The sequence below is a fragment of the Staurois parvus genome, unplaced genomic scaffold (genome assembly GCF_062004578.1).
Source record: "Staurois parvus isolate SC_StPar_1 unplaced genomic scaffold, SC_StPar_1.0 ptg000682l, whole genome shotgun sequence".
Taxonomy (NCBI): domain Eukaryota; kingdom Metazoa; phylum Chordata; class Amphibia; order Anura; family Ranidae; genus Staurois; species Staurois parvus.
In genome coordinates this window covers 629,752-651,019 of record NW_028318478.1, presented here as the reverse complement: position 1 = coordinate 651,019, position 21,268 = coordinate 629,752, and the positions used below count along the sequence as shown (strand labels likewise).

The window sequence follows — 21,268 nt, the reverse complement described above, 5'->3', positions numbered from 1 at the left end:
TTTAAGAATCGACATATGTCCCAGTGTCAGTGCAGCCTGCTTGTTATATAACAGACACAGAGCAGTTGCTCCTCTGGAGTGCCATCTGGTTGTTCAGTACCAGAGATGACTTGTGCAGTGTAAAGCCTGCTCCTCATCATGGCTGTGGGGATGTTACATAATCCTGTATGACAGAACTACATGGCCTGACACACGCAGCCACAACACCATGACATTGACCCCTGTCACAGCTCCCCGACGACCCCGCCCCTCTCTATGTTTATGTCCCAGCGGGCGGGCGTGGTTTAGGACGTCCTCCCCGCCCACTACCCCACAACAAGAAGAAGGCGGAACCGCGCCGCCACACGCCCATAGCAACTCTATCTAGGATGGGCGGGGCTTGCCGCTGGGGCCAATGAAACTTACGCCAGAAGTGGGCGTGATTTGGGAAGGTTCTGGAGCACGGAGGGCGGGGAAAGCTCAGTTACGGTGCAGAGTTGGTGTAGGTCAGCAGAGAAGGACCAGCAGCACCGGAGAACACCGAGGGGGGCCGGATGCGGGTGATCTGTGTGACCAGGACAACCAGAAGAACACGTACATATCGACCAGAGACTCACTTATCTACACCCGAGAGCGGGACGGCTATAGGGAAGGAGCGGAGAACCCGGGCCCAGCCATACCGAACAGTCCATAGAGGAGAGCGGAGCACGGCGCGGGGACAATGATAGACCCGCAGGACAGGTGCGGGCGCAGGGGTGTCATGTGTGGCCTGGAGGGGAGAGCTCCGTCTACTGGAGGGGAGGTCATTGTCTGCACAGCCCGCACACAGCTACTCCGACCGGACAGGGGCTGCAGGTGATTGGCTGCTCTGGGCAACGGTGACACTTAGACTGACAGATCCTCCACAACACCATCCCGGTAATTGGGCTCCGATCTGTAGTGTATGAGGGCACAGGAGGCCGGCTGAGGCTGCTTAGAATTAATGCCTAGGAAGGGCTCCAGGGATCACTTCTAATCCCCAACTAGTACTAATCCTATAGGAGATCTACTGATCACTGACCTGGTGTTATTCTTGCTGGAATGTGTCCAGCTATTAGTTTTTTTTTATATTTACAGCTTTGCAATGTGTGGTGGACATTGCTTTATTTTATAGTACGCCGCCGGTAATCGCCCTGCAGGACGCTGCCATTAAGGTTGCCCTGTCATTCTCCGCTGGTAAGGTTGCCTGGTAGGACGCCGCCGGTAAGGTTGCCCCGTCATTCTCCGCTTGTAAGGTTGCCTGGTAGGACGCTGCCATTAAGGTTGCCCTGTCATTCTCCGCTTGTAAGGTTGCCTGGTAGGACGCCGCCGGTAAGGTTGCCCCGTCATTCTCCACTGGTAAGGTTGCCTGGTAGGACTCCGCCGGTAAGGTTGTCCCATAGCAGTTTCCCATCTAATTCCACAAGTACTCCCTACGGACCATGTTTTGGGAATTTCCCTTAGTAAGATAGCTGTCATAACTACCAAGTCATTGACATTTATTTAAAGCACCTGTTCAAGAAGGAGAAAGAAATCCTGAAAACATAATCTGTTGGAAGGACTGAGGCTGGGGACCACTACCCTATAGGACCAGAGTAAGGAATTACTATAGGGTATCGTCAACAAACTACCTTCTAGCACAATGCTAATAGATTGCATTAGATGTGCCATTGAAGACCCTCATACAATACTTGTTGATCTACACACCAGGGAATGGTATGATGGAGGAAGGCCAGTCTGGAATCTATAAAGGGTTATTGGGGACGTTATGTGAAGAGCGCAGCCATTGCTCAGAGCAGCCAATCAGATCTTGCCTTTCATGTATCATCTGCTGGAATCTGCTAAGATGATGTGGCCAGTGTAGAAATCCACCCTGGTTATGTAGCAGATCATAGTCTGTCTTGGTGTCTGCTATGAACCTGCAGTTGAGCCTTGTGACGAGTGTGTTGGGACCTCAACTTGACATATTTGGAGGAAGTAATAAAAGTGTCTTAGCTGGAGGAGAGCCAATCAGCTTTTACATTTTCATTTTCCAAGCTGTGTGGGGAAAAATGAAAGACAGCTGATTGGTTGCTATGGGCAACAGTACCAGTTGATCTAGAATTTGACATTTTTTATTAAACCCTCCCACTTTCCCCAAATTGTGCTTCTGAAATGCATGCGAGTACTGAGCCAGTGGTCTTTCTTGATTGGATTTTTTCCCCTGTGTATAGGGTTACACTTGCTCTACGTTAACTACCAGAAGCATTGTTTACATTTTTATTTTTTTAATGCAAGAACAGAAAATATACACAGGAAGGTTCCCTGGGCAAAAGTCAGCTCTGTAAGCAATGGAAAGTTGTAATATGAGACATAGGATGGTGCAAAATATTATTTAAGACCCCGGTCACACTGGATGCGATTTGCATTCCATGCGACTTGCAAATCGCATGCCAAAATGCAGCCTATTGTCCGCAGTTAGAGCGGTCATATCCATGTGGTTCTGACTTGGTTGGAGCCGCACTGTTTTCTAAAGTAGTACATGTACTACTTTTGGTGCAATTTGCATAGACATCTGTATCAGATTTCTTGCAAATCACACCTAAATTCGGCATGTTATCCAGCTTTGAAATCGTGTGACTTCACTGTAATTCTCACGATTTCAAAGTAGAGTTTGATGTGACCGGGGCGTAAAGGAGTTCTGCTGCCTGTAAGGAGTGAAGAAATCATTAGGGATTGACACATATGTTGGCAGAGTTACAAAAGTGCACCATAAAATGCAGATTATTTTGCAACACTGTAAAGTTTTAAAAACACAAAGCCTTGATGTGAAATGTTTATGGTGGTGTAGGTTTGCTTGAAGAGGAGGGACGTTGGATCATTGTTTGTGTACTGGCCTTTAATATATGTTATGAAGATACTCTTAAACCAGTTATGCTAGTAAAACCTGTTTATTTTTTGTGTTTGTGATCAGATGTGTTTTTCGTGACCTTTTTTTTTTTTTTTTTTTTTTTTTTTTTTTTTTTTTCTTTCTTTCTTTGAGGTTGCCTTACTTGAATATCATTTTCTAGCTGCGTATTTTACATTAGATTCAAGAATGTATCTACTAAACATTAGAATGTTTAACCAGGTTTACCAAACCATGCTGGGTTTAAAAGCGGTAGTAAACCTCAAAAATGAAATTCAAAGAAAAGTTTAGTGCAAAATAATAGCATAATGTTCTAGTATGCATCGCATGATCGCACATTATGAAAGACTTGCCTGAAATCGAAGCACTCCAGCGGTGCGCTGTCACACATGTAGGCACTTCCATCTTCACTTAGTCTTCCTTCTGGGTTTCAGCTGTTTGTCTGAGCTGCAGCACGCTGTCCATTGAGAGATCAGTGCGCATGCGCCAGTACTGGCTGCTACTATAGTAAATATCTCCTAAACGGTGCATGTTTAGGAGATATTTACTGTACCTACAGGTAAGCCTTATTTTAGGGTTACCTGTGGGTAAGCAATGAACTTTACTTCCACTTTAAATCTCAAACCAAAAATTTAAAACATCGCAGCTTTTCAATCCTTAAAGTGGAGGTCCAGTCAAAAATGTAAAAAAAATTAAGTCAGCAGCTACAAAAACTAGCTGCTAACTTTAAAAAAAAAACACTCACCTGTCCCTCGATCCAGAGGTGTGCTCACCGCCCTGCTGACCTCTCTTCCCAGCACTGGCATTTTAAATGTGGGTACCTGGCTGCGATGGTTTGCTGCTTCACAGCTGGGTGCCCACTGCGCATCCACAGGTAGCGCTGCACCTTGTGAATGGTCCTATTGTCTTCTGGGACCTGTCTCGTGTCCCAGAAGACTACAGGAAGGGAGGACAACCTCTGCTTCTGATCGCCTAGGCAGCTGCAGTGGAAGTGGAAACAGGTACCTGTCAAAATCGGGTACCCCCTACCCAAAGGTGCCAATCCTTAACAGTGAGTGGGAAATGAGGCCTTAAAGCTAGACTTCCCCTTTTGGGTGGAGTTCTGCTTTAAATGTGGTGACTGCGTTTAGTTTTCTTTTTAGGGTTTTCCCCTGTGTTTTTACCTGGTGATATGACCAGTAGCACACTTCCTGTATTGGAGTGCCCCCACTCTGGATGAAGGAGCAACAGAGACTCCTTTGTTTGGACCGCAGCATTGTCAGTTTAAGAGGATCCATGTGTTGGATACTAGCAGATTTAGATACAGTAACAAATTGAAGCCAAACTCCAGCTAACCTTTTTTTACGTAGTTACAACAATAATCTTTTTGTTTTAGAACTAAAGGTTTAAAAGGAAAGAGCCTAAAAAAGAAAACTAATGCAGCCAGCACACCTAAGAGCTAGTAAGGTGCAATATAATAAATGTTTGCTTTAGGGTTTAATACAGCTTTAAATGTGGCCTGCAGTGGGAGAAATCTGGAGGCTGCCAGTTTACGTCTCCTGAAAATGTTAGTTCCATGTGTGTCATGCGGGTCCTGTAGCTTTAGATGTTTAAAAAAAAAAAAAGCATTCTGACTGCACCCTTACTACTTTTAGGGCAAAAGGTATTGAAACCAGGATCCACACAAAGACCAGGTGTTTTCAGAATGAGTATAGCAATGGCAGCTGCTTTGATTCCTTATAGGACCCTTACACACTGAGGCATCTAGAGGACGTGTAGCATCCAGCCCTGGTGCCTGCAGCCTGTCAGTCTATGGTAGGTGGTAGCTGGATTGGACTGAACACTGTACCTGGTGGTAATCAAGTGTAGGGTTGAATGCCCAGAATGCTGGTCTTCTGTGTTCTGGACATTTGTCCCTAAACGCATAAAGCTCTAAACGTGAGTACTACTAGGTACACTATTCGGCTCTTTCCAGCTGCAGTGTGCCATAGACATTTACAGGCTGCAGGCAGCAGGGAGGGATGCACAGAACCTAGACGCTCCTTGTGTAATGGGCCTTATAGATATAATAGGCCTCAATCACACAGGTACTTACACCTGAAGTTTGTGAATGGGCCATGTCTTTAAAGGAGCTGGTAGTGTCTGGTGTAGTGTGCAGGCAGCCAGTTCATGTCTGTGAAAATGCAGCAGCTGCATTGACCCAATTTGACAGCCATGCGGGTGAGCGGTCCCTAAATGCAGAAATTGTGTATTAGGGGCCACTCACCCGCAGATCTGTCAAATTGGGATGAGCAGCTGTGTCTATGCAGTTGCTGCATTCAGTCTCATAGACAGGAATGGGCTGCCTCCACACAGCATCTGACAGCTGCAGCCTCTGACATGGCCCATTCATGGACTCTTGGTGTAAATGAGGCCTAACCAAAGTTTGAAGTCTGACTATTCAGAATGAAGTGTCATGTAGATCTCTGTTGCCTGTGTAGCATTTTGTAAAGGTTTAAGGCAGAGGTGTCAAACTGGCAGTTCTCCAGCTGTTGCGAAACTACAAGTCCCATCATGCCTCTGTTTTTTGGAGTCATGCTTGTAACTGTCAATCTTGCAATGCCTCATGGATCTTGTAGTTTGGCAACAGCTGGAAGGCAGCCAGTTTGACACCCGTAGTTTAAGGTGTAGTGCTGCCTACATTATAGGCATCAGATGTAGTGGTCTGTGGTCCAAAGTGGCTGCATGTACCTTTTTACTTTTTGCAGAGCTTCTTCTGTGTGCGTCAGTCTTCTAGAGTAGCCTTTCTCAACCAGGGTGCCTTCAGGCTTCTTCAAGGGTGCCTTCAGGCTTCTTCAGGGGTGCCTTCAGGCTTCTTCAAGGGTGCCTTCAGGCTTCTTCAGGGGTGCCTTGACAAAATGCCGACAAATTGTATACAAGCCAGCAGGTGGATCAATCCTGCCTTTTAGTACACAAAGCCATAGGTTTTCATTGTTCACTTTTATGACCTTCTAGCTTCCAGCATCCTAACAACCAATGACATCAGTTGATAAGGAGTACGTTGGGTGCATGCACATAATCCTTCCCCTGTCCCTCTCCATCAGCACTGGGGTCATATTAGCAAAGTGACGGAGAGAAAATGAGAGAGACATACTGGAATACTATTCAGTACCAGTGTGCAAAGGTGTATTTGCTTTGGAAGAATAAATAACCTCTAACGTTGGGTGTCCTACATGTGTGTAGAATAGTTTTTTTACATTTGGGGTGCCTTGAGATTGTGTAGGATTTTAAAGGGTGTCTTGACTGAAAAAAGGTTGAGAAACACTGATCTAGAGCTAGGTGCACTCTTCCAACAGCCTGTGTGAGCTCTGCCCCACTAACATTAGCTATGGTATGCCATGTTGCAGTGCTGTGACCTCAGACGTCACTCAAGATGTGTCAAAGCTGAATTGATGTAGGTGGAGCAGGGATCTGATTTGGAGCTGATAGTCACCTAAGGGCTTGTCTAGACAGGTAATGTTTTCTTGTGTTCAAAATGCACATCAAATATAGGTCAAGAGATTTCCATTACTTGTGCAAACATGGATGACCGTTGGCTGCATTTTACCTGAACTTTGCAGTTCTTTGGATGCAGTAGGTCCTACTGAGATGAATTTGCGTTGCAGATCATTTTGTTTTCTATATACAGCAAAAAGATCATCTTCCTTGTCCATTCACTTTCAGGTTATATGCTGCTTACAGTAGGATTAGACCCTATTAAACTATAGGACCAGCCGAGGATAACCTCTTCTAATACCAGCATAGCTCAGATTTTTGCTAGTGTCCTAGGAGGGGACTTGGTCCTTAGAAGCTATTGTTTCCTAGATTTGCAAGTTTGTTAGCTGGTCTTCTGTTCAAATGTTATCACAAGTTCTACCAGGTTGATGTTCAGGCCTTATCTGATTCAGGCTTCCATTGTGAGATCCTTGAGGTGATTTTTGAACTGCAGGCGGTCCCCAGTTCTTAGTTTTTGTTTATTTATTGTGGGTCTGTTCAAATCTGTTTTCTGTGTTATCTACCCTTTAGTTGAACTACTTTTGGATATCCCAAAAGTGAAATCTGAATTCTAGGTCAGATCTTAATTGCATACTTCTATTGGTTCAGCATATCTCATCCCTGAGTGACCACTGTAGAAGCTGACAATCACAGGAGTAATCGGCACTACTACAGTGATCATTTTGATCCTGCTGGTCCTGCATCAAACTGCTGTCCCACTGCATACAGACCACAGGGGATCGTTCAGTTAGCACCTAGGTACCACCACAATTCCTGGTATGCCTTCTATTTTTCATGATGAATCTAAGGCATTCTCTGATTGGATTAGGTGGAGAGGGAGGGCGGTGTGGCTGTCACGGTTCCTAAAGTGGAACTTCACCCACTTGTTTTCATTTATTTTTTTTAAATAACAAACCTGTCCTACTTACCTGCTCTGTGCAGTGGTTTTGAACAGAGCAGTCTCAGTCCTCCTCTTCTTGGGTCCCTTGCCAGCGTTCCTGGCTCCTCCGCCATGACGAGTGCCCCCAGAGCAAGCCCTCTCTGTGTGTCTCAGCCAATGAGGAGGGAGAAACCCAGGAAAGCCAGTGTTCTTGTTCACATTGCTTGATTGAGATCGGGCTCAGGTAAATATGGGGGGGAAGCTTGTTTGCCTTCATGCATAGAATACAACCACTTAGTCATGTTTTGGACTGGTGTATAGTTAGCATGCTTTAAAATGTCTATATTTGGAGATCATCTGTATCCCACATGAATGTCTCCAAAAATCCCTTATTTGTGAAGATAAGTTTTATGTAGAGGTGGCACAAGAGCATTGTAAGTACTGGAACATAAAGCAGTACATGTAAAAATATGGTCTTGTTCTAACTTTCCCTGGGATCCTTGGGAAAATAACTTTTGTTGGTTACTTTGTATTGGTACACATTGCATATCATTGCTGCTGATGTTTTGACATGTCCAACACTGTTTGATGATATCTGATCCACAGAGTTCTTTATGCAATCTTTACATGCCAGTGTTCAGCCACCATAAGTGTTTCATGGAAAGAGAGATTACCATCCAACTTAAGTCCAGAGGTAATAAATTGATCCTTCTTGAAAGGACAGCTAAGAGATGTGCGCACTTCTTTTTATAGCACATAATGAAAGTATTACCAAAAGTAAAGCACGCAATTAAGCCTGATAGCAGGGTTTATTCAGTAGTATAATGCTTGAGCAAAATACTCTGTGCTAATTAGTATCACCTAATGTGCCCTGATTATTATACAGCAGCTGTATATACAATATATACATCGAAATATAATAAAATTCACAATATGGGATATGACACACTTTTTTCAGTTCCCAGTGATACAAAGTACAGTAAATGCAGTACTTTGTACCATATTCCTAGGTGACCTGTAATATTTACTGAGATTAAGGACATCTATCCCCCTTGGCACACAGCCGCCGGACACCACAGCTAGCAAGGTGACAGATGCTTTGCTAGCGAGTGCCTAGTGCCACCTCCTAGCAATAGTACCATGATATGCTTCACCTGTATATGTAGTGTGTGTGTATTATAAATAAATATATATACAGGAGTACCTTGGTTTACTAATTTTAATGTGTTCTCCGTGGTGTTTCGTATTGCGAAAAATTTGTAAACCAAAACGCGGTTTCCCATAGGAATGCATTGAAAACTAATTAGTCCTTTCCGGAGGTCAGAAAAAAGTTAAAAAAAAGTCTTATTTGTTCAAAACTCTTTATAAAGTGCTCTTTAAAGGTACGAGGCCGGTGCTATAAACCTCCCAGGTGCAATGCATCCTGCGGAAACTTCGTATTGCAAACATTTCGTAAACCAAGGCATTATGTTCAATGGATTTCATTCGTAAGTGTGTGTGTGTGTGTATGTGTAATATATATATATATATATATATATATATATATATATATATATACATACACACACACACACCGAAATCTGTGTGTGTTAATATCATTTTTTTTGTTACCACTTCAGAATAGATAGTGATGGTGTCCCGAGGTGGAGCAACCATTGCAGTTGCTTCAGCTTTGCAAGCTTGTCAGACTTCATGATCAATCTGCTGGTTTACTGCTAATCCTTGAAGTGATACTAAAGGTACACATTTTTTTTTTTTTTTTTTTTTTTTAAACAACAAATGTCATACTTTCCTGCTCTGTGCAATGGTTTTGCACAGAGCAGCTCGATCCTCCTCTTCTCAGGTTGTCTGCTGGCACTTATGGCCCCTCCCCCATGCTGAGCACCCCCACAACAAGTTTCTTGCTTTGGGGACACTTGTGAGTCCTTGCTTTTGAGCCACCGCTGTGTGCGGCTCAGCCCTGCCCCCCACTTATTCCTAACTAGCTATGATTGACAGCAACGGGAGCCAATGGCTCCTTACTGCGGTGTATCAGCCAATGAGGAGGGAGAGACCCGGTAGAGCTGGTGCTCTCATGCACAACACTGGACTATGATGGGCTCAGGTGAGTAAGGGGGGTGCTGAAGAGGTAGTTGAACACTGAAGGTATTTAACCTTCTTGCATTGATTGCATGAAGGTAAAAACCCTTCAGCCTTTACAGCCACTTAAAACTACTTTTGCAGCCTATCTTGTACTTTTACTTCTTAATAAAATTGGTAACTGAGCTCATAAAGTAAGGAAACTACAGTTCACTGCCATGTTTTTGTAAGTTGATGCTTCTATAAAGCTTCCTCCTCTGAGAACAATCTTCGTAAAACCGGAATCGGGCTTTCTAGAGCTTGTGCAAGCTTTGATTAGCTTCCTCAAACAAATGTGCTGGGTGCCTTCAGAGGTTGGGTGATGGGACTTGTAGAGCTCTCTATCACAGTAATTAGTCTCACACTCTACTCAGGCAATTGCTTCTTTAAAAGTTAATGACCTTTTGTAATGTTGACCTACTCACAAAAAAGGTCATTGCAAAATACAAAAATAGTTTAATGTGCTTGCACTATAATATTTTTTCTCTTTTTATTAAATTAAAATCTTGCGATAATGACATACTTCTTACTGAGTGATCTTAAAACATGGTGAGCACGGACACAGAATAGAACTGGATATTATTATAAAGATAACACTACTTTTCATGTTGGTAACCATTTTTTTTTTTTTTTTTGAAATACAAACTAGGAAACAATTTATCTTCTAAAATTGGTATTTTGTCCCAATAACTTTTCTTTTTTCTGGGATAATGAAACTAGGACCAGCAGGCCATTTTGTGGATGTTCACCACTTCTATGGAGAACTTTGCTTTTTTTTTTTTTTCCATACAGACCCATTGGAGAACAAAACATTTTATGGTTAGAGCAGACATGTTAGTATAGAAATCTGAGGACTGCCATTACTTAGTGATTTTTTTTTTTTTTGCACAGAAAATATGTAAGCAGCTAGTGAAGTTTTGGGACCCCCTATAAGCACATACAGTATATGGTACAGGTTAGTGACTCACCAGGGCTTTCACTCTAAGGCTCCTTTCACATCATCACTCCGATTGGATTCCCCTGTCTGTTTTTTAGGTGGACCGGGTTGGACCCTCCATTCAGCTCTATGGAGCGGTGCATGTAAATGTACTTGTGTCCATTTACATCCACCTACCTGCAGTCTGATCCCCTAAAAACAAATGGAAGGTGATTCGGTCCCCTCTGTCTCATTGGGTTGGAAGGCAATCAGGTGTAAATGGACAGCCAGTTAATTTACACCTGACTGCCCATCCATTTACATCTGAATGCTCATAGAGCAGAACAGGCTGTGTCCATGTCTGCTCCACATCAGTTGAGCGAACTTGGACCTTTCATCTGTTCTACTCAGCCAGGGATCAGCAGACAGATCTCCCGCTGAGCGAGCGGATTCCGCCCTGTGTGAAAGGGACCTAATGGTACAGGCGCACTGATGTTTGCAGATGAATGGGACCTCCAGTGTAAAACCCCCAGCTTTTGCCCATGCACAGGTAGCTGGGTGTGTGTATAGCCAGCCATAGAAATGCATGGTTGTATATGCTTGTACTCATGTAACAGTGCTCCTTTGTGTTGCCATTTCCCTGCATACTGTATGTACATATATCTTTTCCTGAACATGAAACGTCCGTGTTCAGGAAATGTCATGTGCACATGTCTGGGTAAATACGGATACAAAAGAGCATTAGTGTTTACAAGCTTGTACAGCCATGCACTGCTATGGCCAGCTGTACCATCTACCTGTAGTTCACCGGGTGTGGGAAAGCACCCGTAGTTCCCTTGTCTGCAAGCATCTGTGCGAATGTACTGTAATTCTTCACTACTTGGTGAGTTGCTGACCTGAAATATGCTAGAGTATTTGTTGTGTTCCAACACTTTACTAGAAATCATTTCTTCTTGGGTCATTGCCTCTTTTTGCTCTTCTTTACCTAGAAAGGACTGCAATATCTTGTCTCTCTTTGCAAATATGGCTGCCTTCAGCAAAAGTTGGCTGCATGTTTTTGGTCTTGGGGCACTGAGGCTGGATGCATGATTTAAAAGCGCAAATATGCTCTTTACCTAAAGCGGCGTTCCACCCAAAAGGGGAAGTTCTGCTTTAGAGATTGGTCCCCTGCTCCCCATTAAGGATTGGCACCTTTGGGGAGTGGGGGGGGGGGACGACAGGTACCCGCTCCCACTTCTGCTGCGATTGCCTAGGCCAGGGGTCTGCAACCTTTAAGACATAAAGAGCCACTTGGACCCGTTTCCGAGAGGGAAAAAAAGACTGGGAGCCGCAAAACCATTGCAACATTTAAAACAAATCCGACAGTGCATATATTGCAAAAAGCGCTCTGGTCATGAAGGGGGTTTAAGGGCCCAGTAAGCAAAGGGTTAATCACAATCATAGCCTTAGGTCAGTGGTGGGCAACCTTTTTTTTCAACTGAGCCAAATCTCGCCAAAACCACGATTGAAATTTAATTTGAGAGAAACATTTTTAAAACTGAAAATTCATCCCCCATATAGTAATTCATCCCCCATATAGTAATTCATCCCCCCTATAGTAATTCATTCCCCATATTGTGTCAATTTACTTACCTTTGCTCCGCGCGTTCCTCTCACTGTGTTCCCGCGCCGTTCTGGTCTTCAGGGCGGACTGTGAGAGGAGAGGCGTTCGTCACGCTGCCCCGCCTACATCCTGACAGCCAATGTTTGCCAGCGGGCGCCCGGCACACAGAAGAGCTGCATTAAAAGAGCCGCGGCTTGCCGACCCTATTGCCTGTCACCTGGTGGGCAGTGTGCTCCGGAGCCGCAGGAAAGGTGAAAAAGAGCTGCATGCGGCTCTGGAGCCGCGGGTTGCCGACACCCGGCCTAGGCGATCGGAAACGGAAGTTGTCCTCCTACCCGCCCTCCCTCGAAGTCTTGTGGGAAACGTGACAGGTCCCAGAAGCCGACAGGGCCATTCAGTTGGCACCAGGCTGTGAAGCCGCAAGCTGTCAGTCAGGGGCCCACACTGAAGATGCCAGCCTCCTGGAATACAGAACGGCCGGTGAAACGGGCTGCAGCAGGGGCAACACAGGATCGTGGGACAGGTGAGTGGCTGTTTTTTTTAAAAGTCAGCAGCTACAGTTTTTGTAGCTGCTGACTTTTTTTTTTTTTTTTACAGAGTGAGTGGAACTCCGCTTTAAGCTCTTGCTTTCAAAATAATGTCCAGATTCCTTTGTAATTAATTCATTAATATTTGCTTAATAAAATCTTGATGCACTTAAGCAATGTCCTCTGCACTGAATGTTACAGGACAGTACAGATATAAAAGGCCACAGGGGATGGAATTTTAAGGTTGTCGACCTGAAATGTAATCTTCCAGTATCACTTTCTGCTTGACACATTTTCCTGAACACCCTGACCTGTATTTTGTTGCAGCTATGTTTCTTTAATATGTTCGCTGGCAGTGTTTGTCTCCTTAAGAAATAATTGTGCTGCCTAATTAGGAGCTTTTAGTATGGTGCTTTATAAGGCATTCTTCACAGCTCTGTCCAAAATCATGAAGGCACTTTTTGCAGAGTTCCACCATGATTCCAAATGCTTGCTCACTGTGAGGGAACTTGGCTCATGAGCCAGCAACACACTGCACAAAGCTGGTGCTCCACTGAATGCTGACGTGTACGGAGCTGCCCACCTCCATATACCCCCTTGCCCTAAGAAATAGAAGTGCATTAGCAGGTATTAGAAACCCATGCAATGCACCCCCTTTTTAATGCCTGTTTACCTTAAAGGGTATCTCCACTTTTGTGGGAAGAAATGGCAAATAAAAATATATATAGCATATAACAATTGCAACACAAGTCATTTTGTGATTGAATGTTATTAAAAATAACCTTTCCATTTCAGTCTGCAGCACTGTAATTTTCCGTAAAATGCAATGCAATATGGCTACCTGGAGGTGTTCAGAACAACCTCCAGCAACATCTCCTGCTTGTGTGATTGGTTTACTGATTTTTCCAGAAGTTGGCACTAAGATACAAGTCAGATTTTGGGCATCCCCTGCAATAAAAATGTAATTTTCTTGTGAGATACTCCCAATAGGAAATCACATTTAAAGGGGTGCTGACCCTGCAAGTTTCCTTTATTGGAGCCCTGCAGGTGCATCAGCTGATTGTGAATTATGAATCCTCTCCTATTAGATTCACTTTCCACACAGACACAGACAAACAGCTCTTTCTTCAGAATAACATAAGGTAGGACTCTGCAGTAATGCCTTCCCAGAGAAGGGTTTTTTTTTTCTCAACAAACATGGAATTACTCTTTTAATAAAGTTTCAGGAGTTAAAATTTAAAGCTTAATTCCAGGAATTATTATTATTTTTTAAACTTGCATTTGACCAGCTTGGTTACATGGAATTATCCATGTTTTACATTCAGAGGACCGCTGGGGATGCTGAAATTAACTGTACTAATCTGTGCTACATACAGTCATTGCTGTCCTGTTCTGGGTGCATCTGGTGCTACTTGGTTTTAAACTCCGAAAAAAATAAACCCTAGTAGGAGAAAATAATGGGGCTTTTAAGGTACCATACCATTATGCGTATAAAGATGCATAATCATAAACAATATTGGATAAAATAGAGCATATTTTATTATGACATTATAAAAAAACCACACAGAGTGGTAAGAAAGACAAATGCCAGTGTAGGCACATACATAATGAGTTAACAAAAATATCAAGAAATAATAATGGGCAAAGACTCTGGCTCGGGATGTTAGAACATCATGGGCAGGAGTCCTAAAACCCTATTGATATCATCAAAAGAATTGATCATCATCAAACTGGTGAAGCGATTACAGACATGAAAGGTATGAAAAATGTTGGTAATTAGTGGAAATATCTAAATTCATGTAGACTACCCAAATGATAAACCATTGGGTGTAATTTGAGAAGGGTGGCAGTTCCATTAGAAACCAAAAATGCTTTTCCATAAAATTGAATCAAGAATTTGATAACCAAATGCTCAAATGCATTTCGTGGGATGTGACCCACTTCTTCAGGGAAAGTGGAAAAACTGAGCAGCAATGCCTACAGTGGAATCAGAAATATATAACCAATTAACAATGAAAGTACAGATAAAGCATAACAATGTATACAAAATTATATAAAGCAATAAATGAAAAAAGAGGCTAAACGCTAATACAAAAACATTGAAAAGGGCACGTTTTTAACGTGACTTGCACAGCTAACGTTACCAGCGTTATTAAAACGCCCAGTGTGCATGGAGCCTTATTCATTCAAAGGTTGCTGTGAACGAATGACCCGATTTTCAATGTGACGAGTGCAGTGGAGAAGAACCTCTGCCCTAAATATGGGTGTAACATGTTCCAAAAAGTATACCTGTCCTTTAAAGATGGTAGTTCAACATAGTGGCCAGTCAACTAGCATTTCCAGAAGAATGAAGCCTATCACATCGCCCATGTTACTGTCATGAGCGCTTTCTTTACTACTCAGGGTATTTGAAACAAAGCTATTAACATTTTCAATTTAGCGCTTATATCCTTCTGGTGTTATCAGGGTCAGAATATAATAATCCTTTCCCTAATCTTTCTTCTGTATTAACCAGCAGAACTGTTCAGATTAACATGTGACGTTCATATTGCAAGAGATAACAATCATGAATAAAGCATATAAGCTGTTAGTCTTCACTGAATGAATTTCCTCACGTGCCAGCCGCCAGTCTTTTAGGGCAGGCCATACATTAAGGAAAGGCTCAAGGATTTTTTACCTTCATGCATGAAGGTATAACAACCTCCTGTGTGCAGCAGCCCCCCTAATGCTTACCTGAGCTCCATCTTGATCCAGCGATGTGCACAAGAGCTGAGACTCTCCCGGGTCTGATCCTCCTCATTGGCTGATACAACAGTGGAAGCCATTGGTTCCCTGCTACTGTCAATCACAGCCAGTGAGCCAATGAGGAGGGAGCAGGTCCGCGTCGCATTCCGTGTGTGTATGGACACACACAGCAGTGGCTCTGGAGTGAGTCTGCTCGGGTGCCCTGATAGCAAGCTGTTTGCTATTGGGGCACTCAGCAGTATGAAAGGGCAAGGAGCACAAGCGGGGGACCTGATGAGAGGAAGATCGGGGCTGCTCTGTGCAAAACCACTGCACAGAGCAGCCAAGTATAACATGTTTGTTATTTTAAAGAAAAAAAAAAAAGCTAACCTTTTTAATATCACTTTAAGCAGTGTTGATGGGGGGAATCCCTTCCGCAGTGATATTCTTTTCTGTCACTTGGGAGCCTTCCCTACCGGCAGAACACAATGATCACTGTTGCTGGCTATTGCCGCTAGCAGTGATTGCACGAGCAAAATATGCAACAGATTGGTTTACGATAAGTCAGTCGATGGATCAACTTCCGTACAACCAGCCTGCCCATAGATGGATCGAATGTCGGCCAACGCCTGCTGAGCTGGGATTCAAACTGTCAATGGCTGGCTTAGGAATTCTGTAGAGCTTTTCAAAAAGTTGAATATTTGCTTACCACATAGGAGTTTCAGCTTCAGAAACCATTGTAAAAGTGTTATGGAAAATGTATCTTGTTGCTTTAGAAGGATTTCCTCGCTTCCTCTTTTGACTATGGAACAGGAAGCAAAGAGAATTACCCCCAATGGGCCAGATAAAAAAACCAAAACTGCCAGGAGTTATAACCCTCCTTTATCCAACATGTATATAAAGGTTTGGGTTTAGCTCTATTTTAAAGTATAAACAAAAGCAAAACTTTTTTTTCTTTTTTAGTTTTGGATAGAGTAGGGAGGAATTGGAACACCTGTCTGGTTTCTGTTGCTGTCTTTGTCCCTGGCTGTTGTCAGTGAAAGAAAATCCTATTCCAGAATGTCAGGTCAGTTATGGAAGGCCCTTCAGCTGAGGTCAGCTAGAACCTTATGTATTCCGCAGAAAAGAGGCGTTTTTGTTTTACCATTTACTATATAGAAAGGACTTGGTTTGATTTTCAGAATTAGGGAAGGTAGGGGTTCATTTAACTGTCAGTCTGCTTTATTGCTCTCTAGTTAGTTATCAGCTTCATCTTTTTAAATCATTTAACATCTTTCTAATGCAGGCCATAGACGGGTCATTTATTGGCCGATTTTTCGTCCGCACGAAAAATCATCTGATATTCACACTGTTAGTGGGGCCCGCCCGTCGGCCGTTTTTAGTGTATCGTCTCGTTTACTTTTATCGGTCATGTTGGAAAGTCCATGAAAAACTGCCGACTAACGTGGACGATGGTGGCAGGCTGGCAGCATTGGCAACGGCGCCGGCCGATTTTTCGTTTATCGGCCGAACGACCCGTCTATGGCCTGCCTAATTTTTCAGGTACATTTGCAGACCTATATCTCCTGGCTTCAGTAACGTGAATATTAGAACAAATGTGTTTGCATCAAAGAATACTGTTTCCAAAGTGGGTAGAGGTTAAAAAAATATTACATGAAAACATCAGTAAGTTATAACCGGATGAACAGAAGGTGCAAGTCAGCAAAACAATGAGTGCACTGGTGTGGGAGACGTTTAACTGTGAACACATGCGTGTAATCCCTACACAGGACCTTGGTAAATTCCTACTTATTCCCTATATCGCAGACTAGAAATATAATACACACTGACACACACGACTTAATAGGGGAAATGAGGGTTAGATAGTATGGACATACTACGGTTTTGGTTCAGGATATGCTGCAGATGGCTATATAAAACTGGGAGTATGTTACATGAGGCTAGTAAAGATCAGTGATATTACCCTAAACATTGTTTCCACTACAGACTGCTGGGGTCCTAGGCTGCACATCCTATATCAAAGGGCTGCATGCAGCTCTCGGGCCACAGGTTGGGCAGCAGGGCTTTAAGTCCTGTAAATTGTGTGGTGGGGCCTCCATTGATTGGCCTTTTTCCAGCGGATCCCACCGATGCCCGATTGGATTGGCAACATCCCACGAGCTACAGTTTGGAGTTCTGACCCAGTCTTGTAGCCATTACAATTTGGCTCTTGTCAAAGTCTCTCTAATCTTTATGCTTGCCCATCTCTTGCACAAGAAAAAAAATATATATTAAACATCTGCTGTAAGAGGTGTCATACACCTGGCTAAGTTGTGTAATTTTCAGGACTTTATAGTCAGAAATGTGAACAATTTGGCAGGTAAAACAAATTCCTTATGTACATTCTCGTTTGTTCAGCTTTAAAGCATATATAAAAAAGATTACTTTTTTTGTGTTCTAAGTGGCATTCTTCCAGCACACAGTAAAAAGAAGCATGTAAGTGTGGTGAGCAGTGCAGATTTTTTTCATGCGTGCTTTTCGTGGAAACTGCTGACTTGACATTCATTGTCGCATGTTGATCTTTTTTTTTTTTTTTTTTTCCTGTGGATTCTGCAGCATTAGATTAGAAAGGTTCACACTTCTGTGTTTTTCTTTGCCTTAATACACACAGAAAAGTGCACTAAAAGATATCCACAGGCCCACTAATAACAATGGAGCTGTGAACCTATCAGCTTGAGCTGAAGCAAAAGTACTTTAACACAGTAATCTGAAATGATCTAAAATGCTTTGCTTGTGATGACTTACTGGACTATTCACTGTGCCAGCAGCTTGGCCTTCCTTGTATTTTATTTTAGGTACTTTGCTGTCACAGGAAAGTTTTTGTACTCTGCCACATTGTATACTCTAAGCAACACTGGGGTCGCAGAATGTTTGCTATTTACTCGCCAGCCACTTTATTAGGTACACATGTTCAATTGCTTGGTAACACAAATTGCTAATCAGCCAATCACAGGGCAGCAACTCAATGGATTTAGGCATCTAAATGTGATGAAGACGACTTGAAGTTCAAACTGAGCATCAGAATGGGCAAGAAAGGGGGTTTAAGTGATTTTGAAAACGACATGGTTGTTGGTGCCAGACCAGCTGGTCTGAGTTTTGCTGCTTTACTGGGATTTTCAAGCACAACCATCTCTTGGGAAATCGAGACTCATCAGACCAGGCAACGTTTCTCCAGTTGAAGAGCAATTGAAGAGGTGTACCTAATAAAGGGGCCGTGAGTGTGAGTGTGAGTGTGAGTGTGAGTGTGAGTGTGAGTGTGAGTGTGAGTGTATAAAGAAATAAAATGATTATCCAGATTAAGATTTAGTATCTGCTCAAGAATTTTGAATTTTGCTGAATGTATAATTTGACATTTTGTTCTTTTTGTCTTACAGTAGTATCTTGCCTTTGAGTAGCAGTCCCCAACTCCAGTGCTGCAGGCACCTCATTCCCGGGCCTCTGTGGTGCTCCTGATGCCCCTCACCCACTGTCGAAGATCCCCGGTGGGCGAGGGGACAGCAGGGATCCTGCACTCCCAGCTGTGATTTATAAGGTAAGACTAATTCTCTATATATTTGGACCTGTATAGTAGCCATACCAATGCTGTGTGTTTTAAAGTTTCAGGGTGGCATTTGTTTATGTTGGGGAAATAAGGTACACTGGTATATTTCAACACTTCAGATAGCTAATAACCTTGAAAAAATGATCCTATTTGTCAAGTTCACAAGTCCTTTAGTTTTGTCCAGATAAACAGAGGACCGACCCCAGGGCATCTGCTGCTAACCCTACTACATAGGAGGAAATTAATACCCACCCCTAAGACAGTTATGACTGAGGGTTGTGTTATTCTAATGACTGCTTTAAAGTGGAACCAAACCCTCGTATCCTTTACAGCCAAGGAAGCTGCTATCCTAGCCTTTGTTTGATCTGAAGTTAACGCGGTGCTGCACATGTGATCTGTTATGACACCTGTCACTTGATGGCTTGGCCGTTCGGTTGGAACAAGTACTTGACAGCTATCATTCATGGCATGCCTGGAATGTGACTGTTTTGGGAGATCGTTAAGCCCCCTGTTACATCGGATGCGATTTGGCATGTGATTTGCATACCAGGCAACTTGCAAATCGTATGCCAAGTCGCACCCTATTGTCCGCTATCAGAGTGGTCATATCGCTGTGGCTCCGACTTGGTCGGAGCCGCACCGATTTCAAAAGTATTGCATGCACTACTTTTGTTGCAATTTGCATAGACATCTGTCACAGATGTCTTGCAAATCGCAAGGAAATTGGCAGGTCACTCAATTTTTAAATCGTACAACTTCACTGCAAGTGAAGTGAACGGGGTGTAATACTCTGAGTAATTTAGCAGAAGGTTTGTGTCTTCATGGGGAAGGTGGATGCTGGCATGGCATCTCTGACAGGGATCAGTTTTTCCATTTGGTTCTTCAAAGGATATATGAAGCCAGCAGGTATTTCAGGCCATCTACATTTATTTATAACCACAGTGTAAGCTTTGCAGAATTGAACTGTATCTGAGCGCCACCAACTGAAAACACTGTTTAATTCATTTTTTATATTCAAACCAAACTCACCCCTCCATCCATGCCTCCAATGCTTTATTTTAAGAAATAATTTTAAAAAACCTCTCTAGCATTTCTAGCCTTTGCAAGCTTGTGTAAGGGCAGATAATTCATATAGTATTTACTTCCTTGAATCCATCTGCTCTTAGCTCTTGGCATGCAGATAGGAGGGTGTGCTTAGCTGCGAAAGCCCCTCCTGAAGACTCCTGAGATGCATGGCATCATTTTAGCCTAGGTCAGAAACCAGTAAGCAACTGAAGAAATGGTAAGAAGTAAATAACAAACAAGTAAATATCATCTTGCTATTATTGTACTAATGTCAGTATAAGGCTTAAACTAGTTAAAGTGGGTCTTCACCCTAGAAAGGGGAAAAAAAGGCAGCAGGTACAAGTACTGTAGCTGCTGACTTGTAGTAAGAGGCACTTGCCTGTCTAAGGATCCAGCGCCATCCTTACCTGGGCCGATTCTTCGTTGGTCTTTGGCGCCAGCATGTCTTCTGTGGGAAGCTGTCTGTGACTTCCTCTGACTCCATAGCTGGCTTCCCGCTGCGCTTTGTGAATGGTCCCAGTGGATCCTGGGATCTGTGATGTGTCTCCGAAGGCTGCTGGCAAATGGGGGGGGAAATTGCGCTCAGCCTAGGTGATCCAAGCAGAAGTGGGAGTGGGTACCGGTCAACACCAGGTACATGCACCTCCCGCTAAAAAAAAAATAATGTGCCAGTTGTGCTGGGGGGAGAGGGCACAAAACGGAACTTCCCCTTTTTGGGTAAAGTTCATCTTTAATGTTGATTGAGAGAGTTTTTATTTCTGGTTTAATCTTTTAAAAAGGACCAGACAGGATAAAAAGTAGGAGAGCTGCCATTGAATGAAAGTTTTTTAAAATGCATTCTCCAGGACGTTCATCTGTATCTTTCCCCCACTATCTATTGAATCACTTGACTAGAACAGGAATGGTTTTGGGACATCTACAATGCATGTTGTAGTAGAGAAATAAGTGACATCCACAATATGCACTCTCAACAAGTTGGTAGTGGAAGCTCCCATATCTCTATCCTGTCCAGTTCACTGCAAAGTAAAGACTGATATTAGATGGTTGTTGGAATCATACGAATATGACCAGTCTGCAGAGTACCAGAGAATAGAACTCTAACTCTGAACGCAGCAGTTTCCATCTACAGTGCCTTGAAAAAGTATTCATACCCCTTGAAATTTTTCACATTGTCATGTTCCAACCAAAAATGTAAATGCATTTTATTGGTATTTTATGTGATAGGCCAACACAAGGTGGCATATAACTGTGAAGTGGAAGGAAAATGATATATGGTTTTCAAATTTTTTTTCAAATATCTGAAAAGTGTGGCATGCATTTGTATTCAGCCTCCTTTACTCTGATACCCCTAACTAAAATCTAGTGGAGCCAATTGCCTTCAGAAGTCACCTAATTGGATTAAATTACACACAAGCGGACTCTATTTACTCAGTATAAATACAGCTATTCTGTGAAGCCCTCAGAGGTTTGTTAGAGAAC

At 43.1% G+C, this 21,268-nt stretch overlaps 1 protein-coding gene across 1 annotated transcript in view; it reads left to right on the top strand.

Moving 5' to 3' along the window:
• Positions 1-436: 436 nt before the first annotated feature.
• The window catches only part of LOC149447510 (ornithine decarboxylase antizyme 2-like), a 51,571-nt gene continuing 30,739 nt past the window's right edge, over positions 437-21,268 (top strand). The window contains exons 1-2 of the mRNA XM_089652363.1: positions 437-720; positions 18,558-18,715. The gene's annotated coding sequence lies outside the window, so the exon portion shown is untranslated. The remainder of the gene's footprint in view (positions 721-18,557; positions 18,716-21,268) is intronic.